At 39.4% G+C, this 13,395-nt stretch overlaps 1 non-coding gene across 1 annotated transcript; it reads left to right on the top strand.

Moving 5' to 3' along the window:
* The first annotated feature begins 724 nt into the window (after window positions 1–724).
* On the top strand, window positions 725–832 carry LOC121258930. Its single transcript, XR_005939481.1, has one exon. It is a non-coding gene; the product is annotated as a small nucleolar RNA R71 (small nucleolar RNA).
* Window positions 833–13,395: the final 12,563 nt, after the last annotated feature.

Consider the following 13,395-nt stretch of genomic DNA (forward strand, 5'->3'; position numbering starts at 1 on the left):
CTCATTAACTTGGATACATGGCTTTTTATCTCATTATTTTCTTCAATAACCTACATAATTAAAGATTCAAACTTTTGATTAGTTTTACTCTGTACCTCAATAAAAGCATACGAAATGTCTTCTAAAGGACTCCAAGAAGATGAAGGTGCATGATATTGTGCAGGATATGATTTAGGGGGTTGTGCAAGAGGTTGGTTTTCAGATTTTCAGATAAAATTGGGGTTATTGCGGCACCCCAGATTATAGGTATTAGAGTAAGGTGTAAAAGACTTTTTGTACATACCTAAGGCATTACATTGTTCCTTATACATCTCTATCATCTCAGTAAGTGTAGGATACTCTTGGGCAAGATGATCTACCCTGCCACACACAAAACATGGACCAAAAGACTCTGCATGATTAGCCACGTGTGTTGGCTTTAAGTCCTTAGTCTTTAACACATCTAGCTCCCTAGTGAGCATCTCAACCTTAGCCTTTAGGTTATCCTCTTCCCTAAGATGGTAAATTTCACCCTATTTGGATTTCTTGTAGGTCGTGACCTATTTGTGCTCTCAGTAGCACTAGGTCCAGTCCAAGTGTGAGTTTTTTAGCAAACTCATTGAGGTATTCTATGGCATCATCAGGATCTTTCTATAAGAACTCACCATTATACATTATCTCCACAAATTGACGCTTTCTAGGTGTAAGTCCCTCATAAAAATAACTCACTAAACACCAATTCTCATACCCATGGTGAAGACGCATACTAAACAACTCATTAAATCTCTCCCAAGGCTGATATAAAGTCTCACTTTCCTTTTGTGCAAAGGTAGAGATTTGCCTTTTTAATGCGTTAATCTTATGTTAAGGAAAATATTTATTAAAGAAGACCTGAATCATCTCATTCCATGACCCAATAGATCGTGGTCTCAGCGAGTATAGTAACTCTTAGCCCTATCCTTCAAAGAGAAAGGAAAGAACTTAAGTCTCACAACGTCATAAGTTGCATTTTGACTATGCAAGGTCACAACTACTTCCTCAAACTCCCTAATGTGCACATATGGATTTTCATTTTCCAAGCCATGAAAAGTAATGAGTAACTGTATCATCCCTGTTTTAAAATTTAGTTGGTTAGTATTAGCTAGAAACATGATGCATGATGGTGTGGTTGTGCGTGTAGGGTGGAGGTAATCTTGAAGAGTTCTAGTGGGTTGATCTTCATGTTTACTCATTTCTTCGAGACTAGATGGTAGGGGTGGGCAGCGGGTGCCCGCTGCACTATCCCGACCCCGCTTGGGTGGGGTGGGGGATCCGCTTCTCACAGGGGCTTTGCGGAGCCAGGGGACGGAGGGGGCTCAGCCCCGCTTCGTAAATCCCCTGCCCCACTCCCTCATGTCTAAGGCCAACCACCCCCCCCCCCCCAAACTCAGACCTCAGCTTCTCAAACTCTCTCGATCTCTCTTGTCCCAACTCGATCTCTCTCGTCCCAAACTCTCTTGAACTCTCTTAATCTCTCTCGATCTCTCTCATCTTGATCTCTCTCATCCTGAACTCTCTCGATCTCGTTTGCCATGAAAGTGATAGACGCCGGCAAAGAGGACTCGATTGGGTTTGTTGTAACAGATGCCACTAAGAGGAATCAATTTCATTTGCCATGAAAGTAACAGACATCGAGGTAGATGAATCTCTATTGATCTGGGTTTGTTCATTATTGTAAAAGACACAGAAATAGATAAATATATGATTCTCTCTTGATTTGAGTTTGTAACTTGTTCTAGTGTTTGGGTTTGTTGTAATCGATTGGGGGAGCCGAAGAGGGGAGGAGGGGGTGGGGGGCGATTGGATGGAGGTCCACCCCCACACCTCGTGCAATGCATGGGGTTCCCCGCCCCCACATGGACACGGTGGCGGATTACGGGGAAAAAATTATCACCCCGCCCAAGCAAGGGCGGGGGACGGAGAAGGGGTGGCCCCACTCCGTAAGGGCGGATAGCACCCATACTACATGGATTGTCAAATAAAGAATTTAAAAAGTATGATTCTGACTCTGGCATAGGCGTACAAGCAAATCTACCCAAGGTGTCTCTATATTTGTGCATGCAAGGTAACAAAATACTAAAAAAATAAAAATACTATAAAAAAAAGAAGAAAAAAATAATACATCAAACTAAAAGAATGAACGAAATTACCGCCTTTAAAAACTGCTGAAAAGAAAAACTATCTAGCAATTCTTCTACCGTCTCCTCGGTAGCAGCACTAAAAATTGATTACGTTCAAATAATAATGCAGAAGTTATAGCACAGCTTTGGAGTGTTAATTCCATAGACAGACAAATTAAAATAATAATAGAAGGAACAAAGAAACTAAAGAAAAATATTAAATGATTAATGGAGAATAAAGATTAATTTTAAATGTAAATTAAAGTGAAACAAAATGACTAACGGAAAAGTACTCAAATTTGAAGAACTGTAAAGCGTCGGGAATCCCTTATTGAAAAACTCAATTGGAAACTCAATTCCCAAAATTTCCAATCGGAAGGTATAGATTTATAAACCAAAATGAAACCAAATGCAACTCTTTGAAAAATCATTGCCCACTTTTAAAATACGTAAATTATTATCTCTATTAAGAAAATTCAACAACAACAATATACTCAGGGAGTGATATTGCAGCAAAGAATTAAATCAATATAAATAAATAATTGGTCCAAACATAATCAAAGAGCTAATTCATTCAATAAAAAAATGGCTGAATCCATAAACAGAATAAATTCTATGATTATTCAGAGAAGAAAATCAACAATGAATTGAGAATGATAAAACAAAAAAGTTTTAGTAATTGAAAATCAAATAGATAAATTAAAAATACCATCTAATTTGCAAGTTCATCCCTAGCCATAAATATAATGGATAACGAAAATCTCAAGAGAAAAATAAATCAAACGGTGGCCATAGAAATTAATTTTGTCTCCTCATTCTTCAGTACTAAGCCTTCTCTCTCTTAAGAAACTCTCAATTTCGTGCTAATGAAATGCTTATATAGGGTAGAAAAGAAATCATAATGTCTTCATATTCCAACATACAGAATCGCCTAAATTTTAGTACTCATATTGGTAGCTATGTATGTGCTTCAGGAATTCAAATTTAAAAATAATTATTCGAGATAAATTTGTAGCCTTTAAAGATAGCTTTCTAACGCATCAAGAATCGCATTAATCCGATATTTGAGTAGAAAATTACGATCAAAATACTAAAGTATGTAAGGATGTCTTCTAGTGAATTTCAGACTGACTTTTTCTCTTTATCCGAATTACTCTCAAATCTCATCATTATCCTTATTTGAAGAGTCCTACACTCGTTAAAAGACTTTAAATTGTTCCAACATCTTGCCCACTTGAAAGTCATTTGAATTTGACTGGGTTTTGACTTGCTCTTTTAAAGACTCTGAAATTAAACATAAAAATCTGCTCAAGAATATCCCAAAGTAAATAGAAATTAAATTCAAGATTACACATTAATTTCTATGATTTATATTCACATTTTAGCATTTTAGTCCAATAATAGGGTATTTAGAGTGCACTTTCGTACACTAATCACTGGTGCTGAACCCACTTTCTGTTGCAGTAGAGGTAAAGATAAGTTATTCAGGTAGTCGTGGAGCTGGTCACGCTCTCCACCGAGGGGAGAGAAGGAGGCCTCTCGCTCGACCCATCTCCTTGGTCTGTGGGGTGGTAGGTTATTCGGGCAATTTGCTACTTGACATGCTCCTGCCTGTTGATGCTTATGAAGAAGGTAAGCCTTTCCTTTGGGTTACTGAGAACTAATCCGCACTCCACCGCGGGAGGGATAAAGCAGCCTTAGGCATTACACCCATCCCTTTGGTACCGTTTAGGGAAGGTAATTCAGACAACGATGTGGCTAGTCCGCTCCTTCACTGTGAAGATGGTTGGGGTAAGTCTTTTGGGCTGTAGGGGTTGGTCCTACTCTCCTGGACGAAGAGGTTGAGCCTCCTACTCACCTATCATCCTTCATAGGGAGGTAGGTTGTTCAGGCAGTTTGGGACTGGACCCACTCCCGCCCATTGATATCGCAGGAAATGGTAAGTTTAGGTCAGGCTAGTGCTAATCGCACACTTCAACATAGAGGTCAGGTAAGTTTTTCGGGTAACCTCGGGGCTAGACCCGCTCTCCGGCTCACCCTTAACTTTTGGTCCCACAGGAGATATGTTGTTCAGACAACTTGGGACTGGACTCAGTCCCACCTGTTGACGCTGACAAGGAAGGTAAGTTTCTGTCTTCAGGTGGCCGAGGGCCAACCCGCACTCTTCTGCAAGAGGGACAGAGCAGCCTCTGGCGTGATTCGTCCCTTTGGTGTCTCACGGGGAGGTAAATAGTCAATTAAAGATTTCATTGATGGAGATTCTGTTATGTCCCTAAAACTTGACATTGACACACAATACCTCTTTTATTAGGATTTGTAGTGTATGCACGAAAACATGAATTTATGATAATTAAGCTAGCGTTAGCAATAACATTTACGTAGGAGTTTGGCATTCCAGGAGTGTGGCAACTCGTTTACTTGGGATTCTAGATGCCGGTAGGAGCTAGGGCAATTGGTGGCGGTGACCACATAGGGGCCTTCCCATTGAGGACCCAGTTTTCCCTCGTCTCGCGCTGTTGTTCCTGTTTCTTTGAGTACGAGGTCTCCGGCCTTGAATGTTCTCAAACACACTTGCTTGTTGAAACACTGCTCAACCCTCCTTTTGTTGGCGGCAATTCTTATCTCTACCTCTAGCTTGACTTCTTCCAGCAAATCAAGTTGTTATTCCAACCGCCTGTTATTGGAGTCTTGCTCAAAGTGCTGAACTCTGTAGGTGGGGACCTCGATCTACACTGGTGGCATCGCCTCGTGGTTGTAAGTGAGGGTGAAAGGAGTTTCCCCTATTGGTGCCTTTACTGTGACTTGGTAGGCCCACAGGACACCAGAAGGTTCCTCTGCCCACGCTCCTTTCCTATCGTCGAGTCACTTCTTGAGCATTCTCATCAACGTCTTGTTGGTTGCCTCCACCTACCTGTTAGACTAGGGGTGGCCCGAAGATGAGTATTGAAACTTGATTCCTAACTCCTGGCACCAATTACAGTAGTGATCGGAATCAAACTATCTCCCATTGTTCGATATGATAGTGCGTGGGATGCCAAATCTGCAAATCATTGTCTTCCATAGGAACCGCGTGATGTTTTTCACCATGATGGTTGCTAGGGCTTCGGCATCAACCCACTCGGTGAAGTAATCCACAGCCACTACCACAAGTTTTACTTCCACCCTTGTTAGGGGCAGTGGGCCAACCAGGCCAATTCCCCCACTGGGCGAAGAGCAAAGATGACGTGATTGACATCAATTCTTTTGACGAGCAGTGGGGTACTTTAGTGTACTCTTGGCACTTTCGACATTTCCGTGCGTATTCCTCGGCATCTCGCAAGGCACAAGGCCAATAATACCTTGCCCTCATCACCTTTCTGGCTAGTGCCTTTCCTCCTGAGTGACTGTCTCAGATCCCTTCGTGTATTTTTGCCAACACATATTTGGCTTCTTCAGGGGAGATGCACCTTAAGAGAGGCGTCAAGTGGCCCCTTTGGCCTTTAGGTCTACGCTAAGGTTGTCATCTATGGCTTCAGGGGCTATTTCAGGCATGACCTTGTGGCTCCAAGCGAATACGTCTTTATGCTTGGTGAGGAGTTGTTGCATGGTACTCCACACCTCAGGCATCATTTCGCTGCCGATCCTTGCCATGGCTTCTGGTTGATCTAAGTTTAAGAGAGCGAACTCCAACATCACGTTTGGTTCCACCTTTATGAGTCCCCACTTATCTCGGATTTCGTCTTCAGTTGAGGCACAGGCGAACGGTGGTGGCAAGGTGCAGTCAGCTACCATAGGGCATACTACGTTCACCCCCCACTCGAAGGCATCCCTTCCTGGGTATGTTCCCGCCTTTCTTCCGGAGTGTCTCTGCCTCCAATCCTAGGAGTTTGGCTTCCTCGTTGGTTAGCTTCCTTGTTCCTCGACGCTATTGGTTAGTTTCCGAGTTATCTGGAATGGGTTGTCACAGTCATAAGAAGTACACGCAAGATATACTAGGGCCCAACAGACGGTGCCACCATTAACATTGTATTTCGTACGCCTTTGGGCCAGGTGCCAGCAACTCAAGTCTTTGAAACTAGGCCTGCAAAAATAGAGAAGAAAGAAACTGGGAGAGGGTGGCCTTGGGGCCAGAGAATCTTCGATGCCAAAGTTAGAAGAGTATTTTGAAAGTTTGTAAATAATGAGAGAGTTTAGAGATCAAAAAGTTTTCTCGTACTTGGAAATTGCTACTTATATCGTGAGTCTAAAGGGGACAGATCGTGCCTGCCCTTATAGAGTTCATGTCATTTTTACTGTTCCTTTTGTCAGAATCCTTTAATGTAGTGTGCCTTTGCAATGGCACCATTAATACGATGTAGTTCCTTGATTTGCCTTACTCTACTGGTATCTTTGGTGGTCTGTTGATGTTCTTATGTCAGAAGATCAAAGGTCCTCCATATTTCCCTCTTTGCCTGTACGAGTCCCCATGAGCGAGATACACGAGCGGCATCAGGTCTGTCCATCCCATTAGTCATCATTGTTTGCCTTCCCTTGCAGGTGACTTACTTCGTGAGCAAGTTTGGGTCCTGGAGCTGGATATTGGGGTGAAGCCCATAACTCTCGGCCGAACATCCAGTGGGCTTATAAAGTGGGGTAAATCACCTTACAAGTACAATATGAGTGTTATCTCATGAAGAAGATGGCTATGTTGAAAGAAATATTTCACTACAGTAATGACTTGTTTGCTTGTAATCTACCAACTCATTTTGAAGAAATTTGTAGTCATACCATCCAATCTAAGGGCTTTGTGAGCACCAAGGAAAAATAAGGTCTCTCTTATCTCAGACCCTTCTGGAATGCTAAAAAAGGAAGTTATTGCCAATATGATTGCTAATCTAGGGAGGAGATTAGATAGTTCCAGAGAAAATTATGGGTTGCTTGATGTAAATTTCTTTTTGTAGTGATGCATAAAGAGTTCTCCAATGTTTGTACATCTTGTTCTGCAGTTATCTTCTTGATGCTTTAGCATATCAACGGAGTTTCTACAACGTTTGATTATCGTACTAGCATACAAATATTTGGTGTTGAGATCATTGAAGGAGAGCCATTGTTGTCGTGACTTTTGATTCAACAAAGCTTCTTCTCTTTTAATTTGTTTGTGGAGAGCTGTGCACAAAACCTCATCTCTTGCTTTGTTATTACCTGTAGGGGCCAAACGCTGAACACAATCTATTTCTGTATTGTGCGATTTGATTAGTTGCCTTATATGACCAAAGTGCTTGTAGTTCTAATCCTTAATGAATATTTTTACCACCTTAATCTTTTGAGTAATACCTCGTTTGGTTCCGCAGTTCAGATGGAGATGAGATGAGATATTTTGAATCGTAGTAAGATTTTTGAGTTAAGATTAGATGAGATGGTTTGTAAAAAAGTGTGTGTTTGGATAGTGAGATGAGATGAGATGGGATGGTTTTAACTTTTTGAGAATTTGATAAAGTGGTGGGTCCCACCAATTATTGAAAAGTATTTTTAATTATTGGATGGAGAATATTATGAATATATTACAAATAAGTAATATCTATTATTAATTTAAAAACCCATATATATTTTGACTTTCCCAAAATATATTTTTTGTAATTGGTCGTGATTATTTCAATATTCCCAAATATGAACATATTTCTTTGTTAAACGAAATTATTCTACTTATGACCTATTTATTATACTATATTTTATAAAATTTGAAATATGTTTTCTAATTATATATTACAATGAAATAAAATTATAATAGATAATTATATATATTAAAAAAGTGGTAGTTAGTGTTACTATAGCGGTACTGTAGAGATAGATGAAACTTTGTAGCAGTAATGTAGCGGCACTGTAAAGTACTGTAGAGGTGGTTGAAAAATTGAATATGAGATAAAACTTTGTATTCTATAGTTTGGATGGGCAGATGAAACATGATGTAGAGCTCATATGAGATAGTTTGTATCTCATCTGGACATCCAAACCGAGTCTAAGAATGTAGATAGGGAATTTATAACACTGGTGGTTCCAAGCAATAAAAATGGTTGTTAAATGACTTTGAGTCTCTGAACCAAAAGTCTTCAAATTTGAAGGATTTGGGGAGGTTTTCAAAAGTGTCATTAGTGTTAAGGAGGAGGGGGTGTTGTTAGAGGATGTGGCTGGAAGGTGGGTGATGTTGGTATTGGGAAAAAGGATTCTCCATTTAGCATTGGCTAACCCTTTGTCTATCTTCTCGCAGATGTTAGCCTTCCCCTCTCGTTTGTTAGACCAAGTATAGGGGAGCCTTGAAAACCTAAGTCTATTAGACCTTCATTATTGGTGAACTCCGTAAGATGATTTTGAATTGTGGATGGGGAGGGGCGCCCCCCCCCCCCCCCCCTCTTTTTTCATTATGGGAACATATATCATTCATGTCTCCAATACAGATCCACGACCCTAAATTGGAATTGGATATGACTGACATATTTTTCCAAAACTTTTCTTTCTGTTGCCAATAGCTAAGCCCATAAACAAGAGACATCAAGTAACTAGAAGAATTTACACCATAGTACATCAAAATATTGATAATATTATTAGAAATATAAACAACATCAAAGTGAAGACCAGGTCTCCATGTAAGAAGGCCTCATCGTTTTCCATCTGGGTGGTGTATTCATGTAACGTCCTATACCCGGGTGCGTTGGAGAATTACTACCTATCACTTATAAACATGTCTCACAACACATCTAAATCAAAATCTCCAAAAACTTCATAAGAAAAATCAATCTCATATCTTCTAAATAAACACCTTAAAAACTCCGTAAAGTCATTACTGCAATAATAATAAACCAAGGGATCCACAATCTCCAGGTAGTCATAATATACCAAACTGATAATTCCATAAGTCCTACTAAACCAAACACATAATTAAATCTAAAAGACATCAGAATTCACTCTTTTAACATCCTCTCCTCAGCTTAATCATGCTCACCATTCCTAATCCAGGTCCTCAGTTGAACTCTCCACATCATCTGAAAATATTATGAAGATAAAGGGGGGTGAGTTATCAACAACTCAGTAAGCAGAGACCATGTTTCACCCCCGTGGTAGGGTTGTGCTAACTCCGGTGGCCAAACCAGGTAGAGACAGAGGTGAAATCTTTCCTTTATTTTTCTCGGAACCCCGAGTGTGCACACAAGAAAGACCACAATAAAATCACTTTGTTTCTAAAGTGGGTGCACTTAGAGACAGAGAAGTTGGTACCAACCTAAACAAAGCAGAACATAACAAAGCAGAGCAGAGACAGAGTCAAATACAAGATCAGTACACCATGCCAAAGGTTTTCAGATGCCATATCAAAATAAAACAGAGTACCAAAACATAATCAGATCATTCTCACATACTGAAAACAAAAGTCGAAGCATCTTCTTAAATCAATGCACAATTTTTCAGATTCTCAATATCGCTCTTTTTCAGATTTCAGAAACAACATGACAAAATTTAGCTCATGTCTACACAATCCATGTCAGAAAATATTTTACATTCTTCATATAGATTTCATGAGTAGTGCAAATAAGCGACCGATGTTGGTTTTTCCCAAGTTCTCATTTCAACACAAAATATGCAAAGTTTTCAGAAAGTCAACCTCAGCCTTAATAACTCGTATAAAGCCTAGCATAGGAACCCCGCTTACCTGACTCCTGCAATGTATTATCTATGCCTTGAAAACGATCTCTATCAGTCTTGTCACCTATTCATAAAAATAATATATATAAACTAAGTATTAAAGACCAACAACACAATTTCGATCTAAAAAATTAAGACCCAAATTCTAACCTATATTTCAGCAAATTTAACTCATCTGAAACAACCATATAATCACTTGGACAACCCACACTTTAACCCAAAATACCATATACTAATTTCAATATTGGTCTAAACACCCACCAAAACCAATTTCCACTCATATAATCAATACATCAAACCCAATTCAGCAGCCCATAACTCCAAGCAAATACCAACAACTCAACCAAAACAGCACTACACATTAAACGTTTTTCTCCGTTCACAACTCCACAAAAATAAAATCCAACACTTCTAAATGTTAATCAGCACCCAACAAGACTCACTACTATTTATTTCTAAAGCACAAATCCAACAAATCAAATTATATTCTTCTTACACACGTAAACAGGTGACTAAGAAAGTTTACAACAATATTTTATACCTAGCGTCTTGTGGTGATTGGTGAAAGAAGGGAGCGATGCAACACTATCTAGAGATGAAAATAATTCCCTGTGATTCGGTGAGAAAGTCAGAATTTTGTTTCTTCAAGAGAGAAAAATTACCCAACTAAGTGAATAACTTACGGTTGGAGGCTCAACGATTATGAGAAACCGAGTAGAACGACGTAATCACAGCACTACAACAAACACGGAGACGCATGGGAAAATCCACCAAAACCACGGACTGCACTTTAAAAAAAAATCTATTCAATAGCCATTTTGTGTAAGAGGAAGAGAGATGTGAAATCTTAGAGAGGAAAAGAGAAAAGAGGAGATTTACCAACTGGAGGAGCTCTTGGCAACCCAAGTCTGAAACTTGTTTTACCCAAAACTGCAGCACCAACAAATACTGAACAATAGAGGCACACTAATCTGCAAGGGATTAAGAGTGTAGAGAGGCAAGAAGTCCGAACTGAAGCAACGTGTGAAGAGAAAGGGATACAGGGAGAGAAAAACAGGGGAAGAAATAACCAACAAGAGGAGAAATCGGAAAGGAAACTGATGAAAAAGAGATGGTCACCAAACGACATCGTATATAGTTCTCCAAGAAAGGCTGGGCCTTGTTCACGGGACTGGGCCTCACATCACTGGGTCTTACAATTCAAAAAGGTGAAAACCTATGCTTCTTACAAGCTATTTAGTATTCTCAACAATGGGTTTTGATTTCACTCAAAAAGATGGCATCTGAATCATAGTCTCTTAGTAGAGCTCTTAGTGTTCTTGTTGTCGAGGGATTAGCTAATCCTCGGCAATTCCAGGAGAGTAGCTTCATGTTTCTGTTTGGGGGCATTTTCCGGCTTACCCCGGCCACAGCTTCAATAATTTTCCATATCATTGCAATCCAGAGTGTGAGATGTTGCTTGGTAAGTCCTTTGGGATCTACGGGTGTGCTTTTTCCTAGCCCCACTTTTCTTCTTTGCTACGTGTTTTCTGATGTTCTGGAGGAGTTGATCCAGTGGGGTGTTTTCAAGTTCAACTTCATCCGATTCCAACTTGCGTTTCTTCTTAGCAGGTTGAAGGTTCTCTTCTTTTTATTCATCATGTTTTCTGCTCTCAGTATGATGTTCTTCCAAAGGGATGGTGGGCGATTCAGGCACTGTAAGGATGGGTTGGGGCTGAATGGTCACGAGATTTTCTGGTATGTGTTGCTCTAAAGATGGAGGTAGCTAGTCCTTTTTTTTTTTTTTAAGGGAGAGGAATAAGATATTTCCGTAATATAGAGATGGTAGGGACTTTGAGGTGGTTGGGCTGAGGGGAAGAAAGGGTGCTGAGGATTGATGTTCTAGATGAAAGGCTCTGAAGGTTTAGGAAAATAGATGAAATGATGTTTAAGGCTTGGGGTTGGTTGATTGCATTAATATGTGCCTCCGGATCACTGTGAGCTAGATTGTGGGAAAAGGATTTGGGCCGAGAATAAGGGTGATGCGTGTGTGTGTGGGGGAGATGGAATTTTTTACTCTGAGTGAGGGATATGTTGAGGATTGTTTTGCTTGACTTCCTTAAGAAGAGAGCAGGTTAATGGGATGTGGTCTATCACGGGAGAAAGCAGAAGGCTAGAATGTAGGCTTTGCTGAAGACTTTTGTAAACTGTGTTAATCCTCCAAAAGTGCGGATTGATTACTATTACAATTAATTAGAATTTGGTCCATTTTTTTAGGAAGAAGAAGAAGAAGAAGAAGAAGAAGAAGAAGAAGAAGAATTGAAACATTTTTTTAGATCCAATAAGATTCTTGTATGTTTTTTATACCACAATGTAAAATAAAAAGAAATTTCATAATATTATGCATGTTACAAGAAAACTGCTTATTTATAGCTAGTTATTTCTTATTAAAATGATTATTTCATGCCAAAATGACTCATCATAAATGATCTATTATTGTCACAAATAGTCATTCTCGTCATAAATAATTGATCATAAATGCTTATTTTTCTTGTCGTAGTACATGTTTATTTATATATATACGTATATTTTACTTCGAGTAGGTGATGGTATTAACAATTTCCTCTATTGTTTTGTTTATGCCAAGTGCACTATGGTTGAGAGAATAGAACTATGGGAGCATTTAAACTGCAGATTCTAGGAAATGAACATTGTATTATTGCAAGTGATTTTAATATAATAAGGGAGGATTCGGAACGTCGGGGTGGAAGACTTCTTCTGAGAGCAGCAATTGATGAGTTTAACTCCTGGATTTACCAATGTGGATTGATTGAAATGAAATCTTTGGGGAGGAGGTTCTCTTGGTGTAATGGGCAGAGTGGTCTTTCGAGAAGCGAGGCGAAATTGGATAGGTGTTTCTTGAATGCTAGTTGTATGACCAAATTTCCTAATGTGAAAAACTGTTATTTATCGAGATCAACATCGAATCATTCACCCATGTTCATGGAGTTTCAATCAGATCCTTCCTTTTATGGTCCTTCTCCTTTTTGGATTCAGCAAATTTGGACGGAACATTTAGAATTTCAGTGCTTTGTGGCAAATATTTGGCAAGAGGAAGTGGGGGGAACGGGTCTTTTGAAGTTGGCTCTTAAACTGAAAAAATTAAGGGTAGCTTTGAGAGAAAGGAATTAGCAAATTTTTTAGAGGACTGAGGCTCGTTTACAAGAGTTAGAAACTCAGGTAGAAACTTTGGAGTTAGCTTTGCATAATGGATGGGATCCAGGAATTGAACAAGAACTTGTGCAGAAACATGTGGAGTTAACTTATTGGAGGCACGGGGATGAGACTATACTAGCTCAAATGGTGAAAGTAAAATAGCGTGTTGATGGAGACCAAAACTCAAAATTCTTTCATGGTTATTTGTCTTATAAAAGGAAAAAAAAAAAAAGAGTCTTAGATATGAGACTTCAAGATGGCACTTATTTGAGTTCACTAGAAGAAATCTATTTAGCAGCTGTTAATTATTTTTCAAACTTTCTGCGAAAGGAGACACATGGGAGTTTGCTAGATTTATCTCATCTTATTTTGCTCGTTATATCAATGGCCGAGAGTGAAGCTATTTGTACTA

The sequence above is a fragment of the Juglans microcarpa x Juglans regia genome, chromosome 3S, assembly GCF_004785595.1.
Source record: "Juglans microcarpa x Juglans regia isolate MS1-56 chromosome 3S, Jm3101_v1.0, whole genome shotgun sequence".
NCBI classification, from domain to species: Eukaryota; Viridiplantae; Streptophyta; class Magnoliopsida; order Fagales; family Juglandaceae; genus Juglans; species Juglans microcarpa x Juglans regia.